The sequence below is a fragment of the Bubalus kerabau genome, chromosome 10 (genome assembly GCF_029407905.1).
Source record: "Bubalus kerabau isolate K-KA32 ecotype Philippines breed swamp buffalo chromosome 10, PCC_UOA_SB_1v2, whole genome shotgun sequence".
Lineage (NCBI taxonomy): Eukaryota > Metazoa > Chordata > Mammalia > Artiodactyla > Bovidae > Bubalus > Bubalus kerabau.
The window spans coordinates 107,732,035-107,748,471 of NC_073633.1; the positions used below are offsets into that span (position 1 = coordinate 107,732,035).

Genomic DNA, 16,437 nt, shown 5'->3' on the forward strand with positions numbered 1-16,437 from the left:
CTGTTATTTTACTAAAAAAATTTTGAAGTTGAAGACATTATTAAAGAGTCACATGTTAAAAGTTACTACTCCTGATTCTATTAGACATCATCTTTTATTTATAAGGAGAAGTGTAATGGCCCAGCTTTCTGAAAGCACTGTCCATATGTTAGGGGAAGCACACCGACTGAAACCCCCAACCTGGCCAGGCACCAAAGTAACCATTTGCATGAGTTGTTTTACTACAGGAGGTCCTGGTAAGGAACATGGAACTAATAAGCCACCACCAACTGGAAGCGTTCGGGAAAGGTCAAAAGGCGACACCACATGTCCGACCACCTCCCAGAATCCTTCTCCCTGGCCTCCATCTTGGCTGAACAAGGCGTGTACCACCAGGAAGGACTCGGAGTCAGAATGATTGGCTAAAGACCGCGCGGAAACTAACCCCATCACCATAAAACCTGCAAGCCATGTGGCAGAGCGGTCCTCCTGGGCCCCCTCACCCTGCTGCTCTCCGCCTGGGTGCCCCTTTCCCAATAAAATTTCTTGCACGGTCAGCACATGTGTCTCCTCAGACAATTCATTTTCAAGTGTTAGACAAGAGCCTAGTTTCGGGCCCTGGAAGGGGTCCCCGTTCCTGCAAAACATATACTATTTCTCCCATATCTATATTTGCAGCTGGACTAAGGGCGATAAGGAACTATCTTCTGATACACAGTCACTTCAGCCTTTTTTCACTAACCACAGAATTTTTCTCATAGGAAACCAGAAGAGGTCATAGATTAATTACACTTGGTTCTACAAAGCATACCATCCAGGAAACCCTGATCTCTCACAGAGATGGTTCAGATAAGCTGTGAAGGCCTGTTTTCACGCGTAATCTACTCACTCTATTCTTTGGTTCCTGACACTTTGCCTGCAAAGAGGGCTCAAGGCTTCGCCAATCTCCAATCCTGGGGGAAAAGGAACTGACAGAGCTCAAGATGAACGAACAGCACAGATGCCTCTGTACCTGGGGAGGAGTGATCACTGTGGTAAAGCTTCCCCACGAGGCGGAGGTCAGCTCTGCTTGCTTCAAGGTGTGTTCTCTTCAGAATCTCCTCTCTGGGCTTTAGTTGCTGATAAGTTTATTTACTCTTTGTGCGCCTGGTGAGCTAAGGTGGAACCTGGGAGAGGGTCTTCCCTCCCTCACACCTCAAGCCCCAGGACCTAGAAAAACCCAACAATGCTGGGCTTGAAAAGCATTTAGCCCTAGGCTTATAATAACACTTTATCCACCTTAAGCTTCTCTGGGAATTTATCTTTCCTGGCCTTTCCTTAATTACGAATGCTCAGATTCCAGTGAACAAGCTTAGAGGTAGTACCTGCTTTAGAGACGAGTCCCCGTGGCCCAGGGGAGCTCACCCAGGTCAAGGATTCACTGTAATGACCAGAGATGAAGCTCATCAAAACGCTTTACTCTGTCCCGTCTTAACCTCCACGGGGGCCCAAGCAGATGCAACTGCAACAGGGTTTTTACCCAGCGTTCACAGCTCACACTAGGGCGCATGCTTGGTGTACGTTCATTCTGTGGCTTTGGACAAAGGCATCCACCATGTAGTGTGTAGTGTCCTTCAGAGCAGTTACTGCCCTAAACATCCTCTGTGCAGGTTTCTGTGTAGACACCAGACTTCAACTCCTGTGGGTAAACATATCAAGGAGCACAACTGCTGGGTCATGCTGTAAGCCTACCTTCAAGTTTTCTTTTTTTTTAATTCATCTGAATTTGTTACAACTTTTAAAGCAGAATGTGACTTGAGCATCACATTTCCTTTCACAATACTTGCCCTGAGTTACTTTTTCAAGGGCTTTACAACATGCCTGGACACGCTTATCATTCTGCTACTCTAAACACTGTTCTTTGAAAAACAAGTCCTATGTACAGACAACCCTGGTGGTAGAGATGGTAAAGAATCTGCCTGCAGTGCAGGAGACCTGGATTCAATCTCTGGGTCGGGAAGATCCCCTGGAGAAGAGAATGGCAACCCACCCCAATATTCTTGCCTGGAGAATCCCGTGGGCAGAGGAGCCTGGCAGACTACACCCCACAGGGTCACAAAGAGTCAGACACGACTGAGTGACTAACACTTTCACTTTGATGTATGGACAGGGACTCCCATCAAGGTGGTTCAGTTTAACACACTTCATTTCCAGAGGCCTGGCACATGCAGTCAGTAAGTACAGAGGATGAAAGGTTTAAAGAGTAGATCGCAGAAGATGAAAAGCTGCTTTAATGAGTGTTTCTTTTGAACACCAAGGTATACGCTTCAGAACACTTTAGTGGCAAAAGACTTGTTTTACTAAAGAATCTGTTTATAGCTAAACACTTCAGACCATGAAGCTAATATAGGCGGCATATGCCTTATAACAAATGCAGGTGCCTCCGTGTGTTAAAATGAGCCAACGTGAAACTAGAAAAGAACAAGCAGCTCCATCAGCAATGCCACAGTCACCCAAGAAACACCACGCTCGGCAGGAGACGGCACGCCCACAGGGAAGAAGTACATTTCGTATTAAAAGTAATTACCAAACCGTTTTCCAAAGCTGCTGTATCAGCTCTGCATGTACACCAACAGCAAATGAGAGTTCTTGTTGCTTTACATCTTCACTAACATTTGGTTTTCCTGGTGTTCTGAGATTTGGTCACTGTGATTGTGCAATGGCTGTCTCACTGTTGTTTTAATTGGCATTTCCTTGATGACACATGATGACATGTAACTTTTCATATGCTTATTTGCCATGGGTGTATTTTCATCAGTGAGATGTCTGTCAACGTTACTGGCCCATTGTTAAAAATCAGGTTGTTTATTTTCTTACTGTTGAGTTGTGAGAGGTTTCTGTATATTTCAGATAAGTCACTTATCAGATAATATCTTTTCTATATATTTTCCTCCCGTATGTGACTTGTCTTCTCAATCTCTTGACACTGTCTTTTGCAGAGCAAAATTTTTGAATTTTAAAAATTTTAATAAAGTCCAGCTTGTCAATTCTTGCTCTCACAGATCATGCCTTTGGAGTCGCACCTTAAAAGCCATTACCACACCCAAGGCCATCTAGGCTGTCTGTTATTTTCTAGGACTAAAAAGTTTTGTTTTACATTTAGGTCTATAATACACTTTAAGTTAATTTTTGTGAAGGATGTAAGGTATCTCACCAGATTCAATTTTCACATTGGATGTCCAGCTGTTCCAGCATCATCTGTTGCCAGGACTATCACTGCCCCACCGTACTGTCTTTACTCCACTGTCAAAGATCACTTGACTGTATCTATATAGGTCTATTTCTGGGCTCTCCAGCCTGTTCCATTGCTGTATCTGCTTATTCCATCCTCAATAACACACTGTCTTGCTTACTGTAAGCTTGACAGTAAGTCTTAAAAGTAGTGTGCCTGTCAGTCTCTTGACTGTCCTTCTCTTTTAATATTGTGTTGGCTATTCTGGGTCTTTTGCCTAACCACGGAAACTTTAGAATCAGTTTGCTGATCTACACAAAATAATGTATACTTGGATTTTGATAGCAACTGCACTGAATCTGAATGGAGAAGGCGATAGCACCCCACTCCAGTACTCTTGCCTGGAAAATCCCATGGAGGGAGGAGCCTGGTGGGCTGCAGTCCATGGGGTCGTGAAGAGTCAGACACAACTGAGCGACTTCACTTTCACTTTTCACTTTCATGAACTGGAGAAGGAAGTTCTTGCCTGGAGAATCCCAGGGACGGCGGAGCCTGGTGTGCTGCTGTCTATGGGGTTGCACAGAGTCGGACACGGCTGAAGTGACTTAGCAGCTTAGCAGCAGCACTGAATCTACAGACCAAGTTGGGAAGAACTGATATCTCAACAATATTGAGTCTTACTATCCATGAACATAGACTATCTCTCCATTTATTTAGTTCTTCTTTGGTATCCTTCAACAGTTTTGTAGTTTTCCTCACATAGATCTCATACATGTTTTGTTAGATTTATACCTAAGTGTTTCATTTTGGGGTGTGTGTGTGCAAATTTAAATGGCATTGTTTTAAATTTCAAATCCGACATGTTTATTGCTGGTAGGAAGCAGATGACTGTTGTATATTAATCCTGCGTCCTAAAACTGTAATAAAACTGCAACTGCTTATTAGTTTCGAGAGGGTTTTTTTGTTGCTGTTAACACTGATATTTTTCAAATTTTCCACATTCTTAACATGCTTTTAATTTGCATTTTCTTCATGACATGTTGAATATCTTTTCATGGATATACTGGTCATTTGTATTTTTTGTGTTTGTGAATTGTCCAAATCTTTTGCCCATTTTTTGTAGCACTATTTGTCCAACTGTTGAGTTGTTAAGAGCTCTTTACATATTTTAAGTAAAAGTGTTTTGCCAGACACACATTTTCCAAAGGTATTCTCCATTCTATAGTTTGGCTTTTTATTTAACTGTGTCTTTTTAAGAGCGAATTTTAAAACTTGATTAAGTTGTAAATTTTTTCTTTTATAGTCTATGCTTTCTGGATTCTAAAACATCTCTGCCTACTCAATGTCACAAAGATGTTCTTTAAAATGTTCTTCTGGAAATTTAATAGTTTTAGCTCTTACATTTAAGTCTATGATCCAATTTGAGTTAACTTTTTTGTCTAATGTGAGGTAAAGTTCAAGATTCGTTTTTTCTCATACAGATATCTAGTTGTTCTGGTACCATTTAAAAAAAAACAAACTTTTTTTTTTTTACTGTTGATTTATGTTGGTTCACTTGTCAAAACTCAGTTTGCCCTTTAAGTGTGGATTTATCTCAGCGCTCTGTTCTGCCCGATGCTCCACGTGCAGGCTTGCGCTAGTAGCTCGCTGCCTCGGTCACCATAAGACTTGAACCAGGCAATACAAACCCTCCAGTCTAGACAATGTTCAAGACTGTCCTGTGTTTTCTTATAAATTTTAGAATTAGGTTTTCAATTTCTACCCCAAAAAGCCTGCTAGGATTTTAACTAGAGTGTTTAATCTATAACACTTATTTTCATCTAAACTACTGGGTTAACAGTTTAATCTACTCACAATCTAATACACTTACTGATAGGGTTGGGTTTGGGTCTATCACTTTATTATTAATTTTTAACTTGTCACTTCTGTTGTATGGTTCAATTTTTCTATTTTCCTGACTTTTGAAAAAATTATTGAATGTTTTTTAGAATTTCAATGTTCACACTCACATTTTAGCTTTACTTCTCTGCATTATTTGTGTAGTTATTGCTCTAAGGAGTACATATCTCTAACTCTTCACATTTCTCTGACAATTGAAAACAGTGCCATTTCACATGAAATACAAAAACTTTTCAACATCCTTCCTGGTATAGCCATTACATATTATATAGGATTTATAATATCTTCCATGTATGTTATAAACTTCACAATGTTATGAGTTTTGCTTATATAATTTATAAAGAAATAAAGAATAATAAAAAATAAAGAATAACTTCTGTACTTCTCCAGATACTTATAGTTTCTGATGACGTTTCTTTTTCAAGGATTCAAAATTCTATCTGGTACCATGTTTCTTCAGCCTTGAAGAACATCCTTTGACATTTCTTGTAGGGCCAGTGATGAATTTTCTGAGTTTTACTTTATCTGAAAGAGACATTCTTTTACCTTGATTTAAATTTTTATTGAGACATAATTAACATACCATAAATTCACCCTTTTAAAGAATACAATTCAGTGGCTTTTAGTGCGTTCATACGGCTGTGCCATCATCACCACCAGACTCATCTTCATTCTTGATGGGTATTTTCCTTTGTTAGAGAATACTGCATTGCAGGCTTTTTTCCCTTTGCTTCCAGCACTTTAAACATGTCCTTCTGCTCTTCTGGTTTATAAAGTAAAAGTTAGTCATTACATGGATTATTGCTTCTCTGTCTGAAACATGTGACTTTTCTCTTACTGCTTTCAACACTGCTTTTTATCTTTGGCTTTCAACAGTTTTGCCATGATGTGTCCTTTTTTATGTTATTTTAATTTTTATTGGAACATAGTTAATTTGCAATGCTGTGCTACTTTCTGCTGTACCCAAAAGTGAATCAAATACACAAATACATATATCTACTCTTTTCTACCTCCTGAGAAATCTGTATGCAGGTCAAGAAACAACAGTTAGAAGTGGACATGGAACAACGGACTGGTTCCAAATTGGGAAAGGAGTACATCAAGACTGTATATTGTCACCCTGCTTATGTAACTTATATGCAGAGTACATCATGAGAAACTTCCAGCTGGGCTGGAAGAAGCACAAGCTGGAATCAAGACTGCTGGGAGAAATATCAATAACCTCAGATATACAGATGACGCCACCTTATGACAGAAAGCAAAGAAGAACTAAAGAGCCTCCTGATGAAAGTGAAAGAAGAGAGTGAAAAAGTTGGCTTAAATCACAACATAAAAACTAAGATCATGGCATCCGGTCCCATCACTTCTTGGCAAACAGATGGGGAAACAATGGAAACAGTGAGAGACTTTATTTTTTTGTGCTCCAAAATCACTGCAGATGGTGACTGCAGCCATGAAATTAAAAGATGCTTGCTCCTTGGAAGAAAAGCTAGGACAAACCTAGACAGCATATTCAAAAGCAGGAACATTACTTTGCCAACAAAGGTCCATCTAGTCAAAGCTATGGTTTTTCCAGTAGTCATGTATGGATGTGAGAGCCAGACTGTAAAGAAAGCTGAGAGCCGAAGAATTGATGCTTTTGAACTGTGGTGTTGGAAAAGACTCAAGAGAGTCCCTTGGACTGCAAGAAGATCAAACCAGTCCATCCTACAGGAAATTAGTCCTGAATATTCATTAGAAGGACTGACACTGAAGCTCCAATACTTTGTCCACCTGATGCGAAGAACTGACTCACTGGAAAAGACCCTGATGCTGGGAGAGACTGAAGGTGGGAAAAGAAGGGGATGACAGAGGATGAGATGGTTGGATGGCATCACCGATGCGATGGACATGAGATTGACCAAGGTCCGGGAGTTGGTGATGGACAGGGAAGCCTGGCATGCTGCAGTCCATGGGGTCACAAAGAGTCGGACATGACTGAGCAACTGAACTGAACTCAACTCTTTTCTAAGATTCTTTTCCCATAATGGTCATTACAGAGTACTGAATAGAGTTCCCTGTGCTATACACCAGGTCCTTATTAGTTATCTATTTTATATATGGTAGTCTGTGTATGTCAATCCCAATCTCCCAATTTATCCCTCCCCCTCTTGCCCCTAGTAACCATAAAAGTTTTTTCTACACCTGTAACTGTTTCTCTTTTATAAGTAACTTTATTTGTACCATTTTCTTAGATTTCACATACAAGTGGTATCATATACTATTTGTACTTCTCTGCCTGAAAAAATCTCTAGATCCATCATGTTGCTGCAAATGGCATTATTTCATTCTTTTTTATGACTGTGTAATACTCCATCATAAATATGCACGAAATCTTCTTTCTCCACTCTTCTGCTGATGGACATTTAGGCTGCTTGCAGACATGCTATGGCCTTCTTTGGGCTCATCTGGCCTGGCATCTACCAAGTATCTTAGATCTCTGAGTTCCTGTTTTTCATCCAATTTGAGAAGTTTCTGCCTTAATTTTTTCGAAATTTTTTTTATCCCATTCCTCTCTCCTCACTTTCTTAAGATTCCAACTGCACGTACGTTTGATTGTTTGATACTAAGAGGTCCCTGAGACTCTATTCATTTTTTTCTAATGTTTTCTCTGTTCTTCACATTAGTTCCCATTGTTCTATCTTCAAGTCCACTTTCACTTCCTTCCGATATCTCTATTCAACTGTTAAATCCATCCAATAGATTTTTACATTTCAAACATTTCATTTCTAGAAATTCCATGTGGTTCTTTTTCATTGTTTCTATTTATCAGATAAGATTTTTTATTTTTTCACTCACAGAGAACATGTTGCTTTATTTCATTGAGGATATTTTAAGAGCTGCTTTAAAATTCTTGTCTGCTACTGCCAATATCTCGTGCATCTCAGGCTGGGATTCAGTTGTTTTTATTTCCTCTTGGGATATGTTCCATTTCCTTGATCCCTCCTATGTAGGATAATTTTTGATTGTACTCTCAACATTAACCCTTAAATGCTAACTTGTGAAAATTCTAAGCTTGTTATTTTTCCCCAGCAAGAGTTTCTTTTGCTTTAGCCGGCAAATATCTTGGTTTTGCCTGGCCTGACTTGAATTACAAATCGGTTTCTTAGAAGGCAGCTCCAGGCCACTTCAGATCTATTATTTAAGGCAAGCTGTTCTGAGGCTGTTGTATCCATGCTTGCTTCAGAAGTAAATGCGCAAAGTTTTGTACACAAAATTTGAGGACTCTCCCTCTGCTGAGGCTCCTCTCTTTTAGGGATTCCTCCACTATCTTCAGTGGCCAAGGTTTCTCTGACTTTAGCCTCCCAGTTTCTCTGACCAGAGAGACCACTGTTTCTTCATCAGAGTCCAAAGAATATGACCTATGCTCAGCCTGAAACTACAGGTGAAAAGGCGCTGCTGCCTTCCCCACCCCTCCCACTGTGTGCCTGACAGCCTGCTCCTGTCCACTCTCAAGTGCCTTAAACACTGCTTCTTCTATTAAGTCCAGTGTTCACAGTTACTTTCTGCAAAGTAATTCTCTAGAAGGTGGTCTTTGACATTACAAGAAGTAATGGTCTTCCTAAGTCAACATTCAAATAAAATAGCAGTTTCTGCTTTTCACTTCAACTACTACCCTTGGAAATTAACTTCAAAGAGCAAATAAAATCTTAAAGGTGATACAATATAGGCCCATCTCAGGGATCATGAACTTAATACCCATATGATTCTTTCTTTTACATCGTATCTGTTAGACACGGTAAGTGAGCACACGTATGGAAGCAAATCTACAGGAGGCTCTATCACGTTTAGGCTTTGGGGAATACTGTTAATTAAAAAGATTTTTTTCACTGTGTTAATGACAAAACAGATAAAAGCAAACAAAAATATGATACTATACAGAACCCAAGCAATGAGAAACAGATATTCAAGCATGTGAGTCTAAGAGTATAAATGTTTCTCATTTCTCTGGTATTATTTTTCACTGTAATCAGAAGTCTTTGAGCATGAAAGTCTAAACTACATTTCTCTTAATTGTTAACCTAAGAGCAAGAGCTCAACCTTCCCAGCAATGCTACTAACATTCATTAGAACAAGATTTAAATATTTACACATTTTACTTCATCCTAGAGGCACAATAAATAGCAGCCCCTTAAAGGAACCTGTATTTCTGAGTCATCTACCTGCCTCGGCAAAGTCCAAAGTGACATGTCAGGTGACCTGCAGCCGCCTGGATGTCTGGGACCAGAGCACCAGAAACAGACCCGTGCCTGAGAGAGACAGAACGTCCGTTGCCTTTCCTCATGTACGAAAGGAGATGGTGGCTGCAGGAGCTCCTTTACCTGTGCCAGGCAAGCTTCTGCCCGACTCTCTGTCTAGCTCTTCCCGAAGATAAAAAGAAGCTACTCATTATTCAGGAGTCCAAAACTCTGAGGGGGACAGTCAGTAGCAAGCGGAGTCTCTGTGTTAAGAACAGTCTCCACCCAAGGCCTGTTCTTTTTCTTTTTTGCCTCAAACTTCTGGCCTGGCCTGATCTCTTGAGAAGGCCATTCTCTTGCATGCCTCCTTCCACTGTATATAATGGTTACTAAGTGGATGTGGAGGTTCCCTTGGGACCTGGTGTTCACTCATTGTGTGCTCTTTCTAAACCTGCAGGCTCACAGCTCAGCGTGCTGGTCTCAAGATTATGACTAGACAGGTGTGGGAGGGAGGCAGGAGTTCTCACTCTGGTAAACTACATGCGCCGACGCCGCTTTTAAGAAGAGCTCTGCACTGGCCCGTCGGAAGCTCGCTCAGCTTTTACAGACAATGTGGTACTGGGCCCCACCAGCTACGTTCCTTGCAGACAGTTCCCTCCTGACTCTTGAGGGGCAAGAGTAATATGACGGAGCAGACTTTGGGCATTTCTGGATTTCCAGCTATAATAGCTTAATTGCACCAAAATCGCATCCTCAGCTCCTAAATCCTATATAAAAGAATTAACTTCCCACAGAAACAATGCCTATGGAAACTCTTCACAAATACATAAAATAACAAACAATATCAACAAACTTTAAAAATGTAGTCTAGAGCTACTTAGTTGGCACATAGTATGATCATATCATTGCTTATTCAGCTCAGTTCAGTCTCTCAGTTGTGTCTGACTCTTTGCGACCCCATGAACCCCAGCACGCTAGGCCTCCATCTCCATCACCAACTCCTGGAGCCTGCTCAAACTCATGTCCATCGAGTCAGTGATGCCATCCAAACATCTCATCCTCTGTCGTCCCCTTCTCCTCCTGCCTTCAATCTTTCCCAGCATCAGGGTCTTTTCCAATGAGTCAGTTCTTCGCATCAGGTGGCCAAAGTATTGGAGTTTCAGCTTCAGCATCAGTCCTTCCAATGAATACTCAGGACTGGTTTCCTTTAGGATGGACTGGTTTGATCTCCTTGCAGTCCATTTTGAGGCCCACATCATATGAGTTATTAAATATTAGCAAACATCAACTAAAACAATAAACATTTCTGAACTTTTCAAGGTCTACTTTAGGCCTATCTCTATTATTAATCAGTTTAGGTAGCTCATCAAAAGAATTTGAAGATTTTTTACATTAATACAATATTAATCATTTAGAAAGGACAGGTGTGAATAATTTTAATGTTTCACAAAGCAATTTTAACTAATTTTTTTTTCTTATTAAAATATTCGGAACTCTCCCACTGAAAATCCCTTCCTGGGACTTCCTTGGTGGCCCAGGGGTTAAGAATCTGCCTTATAAATGCAGGGGACACAGTCTCAGTCCCAGTGGGGGACTAAGAGCCCACCTGCCTTGTGCCACAACTAAGGAATCTGCACCACAATGAAAGGTCCTGCATGACTCAGTGAAGATAAACTAAGTAAATTTATAAAGAGAAAATCCTTCCCTTCTTGATTAGTGTTATTCTCCTATAACTTATTCTTATTCGTTAGGAAATCACTTTTAATCCTATTAACCCTTTATAAGAAGTAAATGGATTTTTCAAAAATATGTTTGCTGCAACTCTAATAAATTTCAATTAATACAAAAACTCTCTTTAGAAAAGCCTGATGAACACTTCTTAAAGGAAAAATCTTATATTATACAATGACTATAAAATACTTCTTTACACTGTATGTGGACTCCTCCAGCTTCTCCTATAATATTAATGCAGATACGTGCACTGTGGGAAAATATGACTGACATGACTTTTAAAATAATAAATTAAGACTAAAAAGATCATTGTCTTTTCTCCCAAATTCAAAAAGCATTTTTGTTTTTTACTATAAAATAATCCACGTTCAAAGTTTGAGAAAACAAACAGTATAAATAGGCCTAAAGAGACCCTGAAAATCTCCCACAGTCCCACCACTCAAAGATAAGTATCATTAATCTTTGGCATTTTTTCCTAGGATTTTAGCCACAAACGGTTGATAAATGCTTCTTAACTTTCTAGGCAATTCTATTATCAAATGTAATTTGTAAAGCACATAATCTATAATTTTTTTTTTTTTTTTAGGTTGTGAGATATTTAACTTGGAACATCCCACTCTCACGGAGGAAAAGAATCAGTAACAACACATTTTTTTATTCTGTTGCCATAGTTTCTGCTAAGCTGCACACATGTAATTGCACAGAGCGTGTGCTGAAATCATTTTATTAGATCCAATGATTCACTTATGCTAAAGTGAAAGGCTTAATTTAAAAGCACTTTTACAATTACAGTAGAAATAAAGAGAACAATGCTTCTGAAGCCATTTCAAGTAGGTTTCTTGGTATACAACTAAGGCACTCATATACTAGATTTTATTCAGTGAATTACTTATTAAATTTGCAATAAGCTGTGAAAATGGAATTTAATAGAAAAGACTACAGAGTCTGTAGATATTAAAGGGAATATCAGCATCATGTGAAGCTACCAGACAGCCTTATTGAGAACTACTGGTCCTCATTCACTCGTTTAAGAAACATTTACCAAGTGCTTCCTAACACCTGAACCAAGTGTTAGGTCTGTAGCCAACAAGTACAGGATTTAAACTAGCCAAGACGAGAGAATGGCTGGGAGATTTCAGACCAGAAGGGTTGGAACAAAAGCATAAGTAGGAATAAGTATTTTCCTACCAGAGAATATTAGCTCTTATAGCTAACATGTGGGAAAAACAGTAAAAGCATGACATAAAATAGATACAAGAAATGAACTGATTCCAAACCTAGAATACCAGACTAGTTTTAATTGAATCAAAACTACTGAATCCACAAGTAACAGCAGCTACGGCTTCAGGAGAATTACCCCAGCAGTAGCATGCTGCCGTGTGGACACAGCAAGGGGGACGAGTGCGAAAAGCTGGGAGGTCACTGCAACAGACTAGATGAGTGCTGACGAGGACCTAGTCCACGCACGGACAGAAACTGAAAGGAGGGGAAACAATGGAGCCAAGACTCCCTGAGACAGGGCTTCCCTGGTGGCTCAGTGGCAAAGAATCCACCTGCCAGTGCAGGAGACGTGGGTTCAACTCCTGGTCTGGGAGGGTCCCCCTGTCTCAGAGCAACTAAGCCTGGGAGCCACACCTCCTGAAGCCCTTGTGCTCGAGGTCCACAACCAGACAAACCACGGCAATGAGACGCTCACGCACTGTAACTAGAGAAAAGCCCACAGCAAGGAAGACCCAGCACAGTCAAAAACAAATAAATAAAATTGTGTGTGTGTGTGTGTGTGTGTATAAAGAATCACTGAAATACTCACTTCAAGAAGCATCTGCTGAACACCTGACTTGGGAGCTGAGACTACAAAAGCAACCAGGACAGGGCTCCCCACTTTCAGAGATACACTAACTGAACTTCTGCTCCATCTTCCCCCAGTGACCCCGTATCTAAAGTACAAGAAACTGTGGTGGATGGTAGCTACTGACAGCATCTTGCTGAAAGGGGAAGTTAAAAGGGAAAGCTGGAAGGGGAGGCTTGGGGTTTCAACACTGATTTTGAAGTTACGGCATGCCATCCCAAGGGCTATCATGTGGGGAGCTCTAGACAAGGAACCGCAGCTCTGCACAGACAGCACGTGGATGGGGTTCATGACATGCTACCCCAAAGTACAGTACCTTGGTAGAGTGAGTATTTTAAGCCGAAGGAATCTGAGAAACAGCGTATGCAAGGACTCTCTGACCTTCCCCTGAAGTCAGCCACAGACCCTCCTGTGCAAGGGCGCCCTCCCCCCACACCCAGAGGAAAGGAGCATCCTTCCCTTTCAAGTCAGGGACAGAGAGAGGAATCGGAACAAACAGGATCTGCCAAGTTTCCCCCAGTTCACGACCCACACCCTTTTCCCATGAGGCTCCATTTTTCATCAAACCTATTATTAAAAAGCTCAGGTTTAACCATTTCTCTAAGTCTTTATTTCCTCGTGAAGGCCGCGAAGTAACATAAAACTTACATGAAATCAATTTATATACTTTTCTGTTGTTAATTGTCTTCTGTGACAGGAATCCAAGTTGAGAATTCAAAAGAGTGAAGAAAAAAGTATTTTTCTTTCCTCCCCTACAATGCCCAAGGTTTTTAGAAGGGGACAAGGGCTAAAGTTTTAAGAAGAAAACTCTTCAGGAGATCACAAAAAGAGTGCAAGTCTTGATGATGACCAAGAGTTAAGACACAAGGAGAAAAAGGGCCAGAGAAAGGGCTAGAAAACGAACAATGTGTAGAATCCAAGGAAAGACAAATGTCAACTGAAAACTGATCATCGGGGTAGTCACTCTGTGATACACTGATAAATATATATATTTGGTCTTAGTCCTAAAAGCTTAGGAATCTCCTGAGAGTGATAAGAGTCTCTTGTAAGTTACTGAGGGAGGGGGCGGTGCCAGACACCAGGGACTCTCGACCTACCCCCTCTGCCCGCTTTCCCACCCCAGGGGAGAGGAGTGGGGCTGGACAGTGAGTTAATCACCAACGGCCATTATTCAATCCAGCATGCCTGTACAGAAACGTCCATGAAGACCCCTAAACAACAGGGCCTGGGAGTCAGAGAGCTTCTGGGTTGAAGCACACACACAGAGGCTGGGACAACAGTCTTCCCTGAGAGTTCTAGAAAGTTCCACACTTCCCAGCACCTCCCGCATCCCAAATACCCAGCCCAACGAATCTCTTCCCTGTGATCCTGAGTTCCCGCTGTATGAATAAATGAAAGTTGTATGAATAAATTAAATAAATCGAGCCTCCAATCTACACAGGGAGGTCAAGGTACAAAGGTGGGGGTGGGAAAACAAAATAATATCCTGAAAAGTAATGGATACAGATAGTTTTCAAGAAATGGAGATTAAAGGGAAGGAATTGAGGAAATGGGAAAGAATCCTATGAAACTTTTTTCCAGCTTGGAAGGCAGATGAACTAGAAAGCCCAAGGACAAAGGGAATACGAGAAAGGCTGGGAGGTGTTTTAGGGAGCAGATCCCTCAGAAAGTGATAAACAATGGGATGCTGGTTAGAAAGGGCCAGAGAGAAGGACCGAAGGACAGAGGTGAAGACAAGGGCGTGTTCAGGCCCTGTGGCTGGAAAAAGGATTCTGTATAGCCTTTCTAATGGGCGCAGATGGTCTCTGCCAGAGAAGCAGTGCCCTGAAACAAGAGTCAAACGCCTCAGAAATCAGCTAAAACACACAACGGACAATGAAGTGAGCTCTACAGCAAGGGAGAAGGATCTGAAGGCTTCTCCACTGGCTCAGAGGGAAAGAGTCCACCTGCAAAGCAGGATATGTGAGAGAGGCAGGTTCAGTCCCCGGGTCAGGAAGATCCCCTGGAGGACGAAACGGCAAGCCACCCCAGTATTCTTGCTGGGAAGATCCCACGGGCAGAGCCTGGCAAGCTGTAGTCCATAGGGTGGCAAAACAGTTGGGCACAACTGAACACAGCACACGACAATCAAAAGGACTAAAATATTTAAAGAATGGACAACAAAGACAGACTGAAAAAAGAGACTGGACAAAATGAAAACTAAAAAACGGTGCCCGATCGGGCAGTGGTCTCTAGCATTTTCCTGTGAAGAAACTACTCAACAGCTTGGAACACCAGGTTCCCAAGGAAGGAACTCCCTATCCTCAGGCTGGCTGTGCTGCACTCTTGAGCTTTTCTGTCTTCAGCTATTAGAACACACCACCTTCCCCCTTTTTCCTAACTCCATGCTCCCCCAAGCAAACCAATCCTCATTTGATACCTTTAACCCAAAAAGAAAAATGCACTAATTAAGGACACAGAGGTATTCCACGCACTTGTTGATTTGTATTGCCCGCTGTAAGCTGGTAAAATGTCAGCGGGGTTTACATCACCTTCTGTGATTAAAACCACAACTAGGTGCACGAAATTGAAGAATGAAGAAAACACACAGCAGCATGATGACCCAACCTTGAATCCTATCTGCCCCAACAAGGAACACTTAATTAACAGCCATACATACAAGACACAGCAGTAGTATACCATGCCCCTGTCAATGGTTTTCCAACTTTTTCTCATTTCAGAAGAAAAGAGAACAATTATAAAAAACAACGTTGAGATTTACTTGTGAATGCAAAAGTAAGCAGAGAAATTTCTAGTCTATTGCAGATGAAACAAAGAATGAAGCTATAATTTATTATAAATCTATGATCTACAGAATACTATCAACTTCTACAACTTTTAAACACAGTCAACACAAAACTTTGCCAATTTTCAGATACTTAACTGATTTTTTTTTTCTTGAGACATTAACTCATCAATTTAAAAGAGAGAGAGAAACAAAAACTAACAAGTTAATGAAAAAGTTCCTGTTTTTGGTAAAGAAAGGAGTTTCAGACCTGGCCCAATTCCCTATTCCTCAATAATTAGTTTCAGCTTCCCCTTTCCAGCACCTTCAGTAGTAAACACATCAACACTAATCTCTAATTTCCAAGTGCCAGTGTGAGCAAGATCACATCACGACATCGTGGGCACCTTCCTCTTTTTAAAACTTTTCTTTTATTAGGACCTGTGACAGAAAAAGGCTCAGGGATGGGACGACTGTAATCCCACCATCCTAATACTAGCTAGCCACATTTTGTGTTCATTTCTGCTCTTTTGCTGATATGGTGGATCCCTGTTACCAGCAGGGAGCCAGCTCCCAAGAGAATCTAGACTGACGGGCCCGAGTCCTGCAGACCCTCAGCCTGTGCAAGTCAGACGCCCCCCCAGCCCAGGGCTCCATGAGGTCCTCAGCAGACACCCTCAGCTCCCTCCAAGGCACTGAGGGTCATCACGGTTCTGTACTGCAACCAACCAAGCACGGTTTGGGTCCTTCTCTGCATTTTATAAGAGACAAAAGTGAAAGTGAAGTC

The 16,437-nt window shown here is 41.2% G+C and overlaps 1 protein-coding gene across 6 annotated transcripts in view; it reads right to left on the reverse strand.

Moving 5' to 3' along the window:
- RPS6KA5 (ribosomal protein S6 kinase A5) overlaps positions 1-16,437 on the reverse strand; it is a 195,537-nt gene that overhangs the window by 135,232 nt on the left and 43,868 nt on the right. Inside the window, exon 1 of one of the 6 annotated variants that reach the window (XM_055538925.1) lies at positions 13,203-13,268. The exons of the other annotated variants lie outside the window; for them this stretch is intronic. The gene's annotated coding sequence lies outside the window, so the exon portion shown is untranslated. Of the gene's footprint in view, positions 1-13,202; positions 13,269-16,437 lie in introns of those variants that run through there. 6 annotated transcript variants of the gene reach the window in all.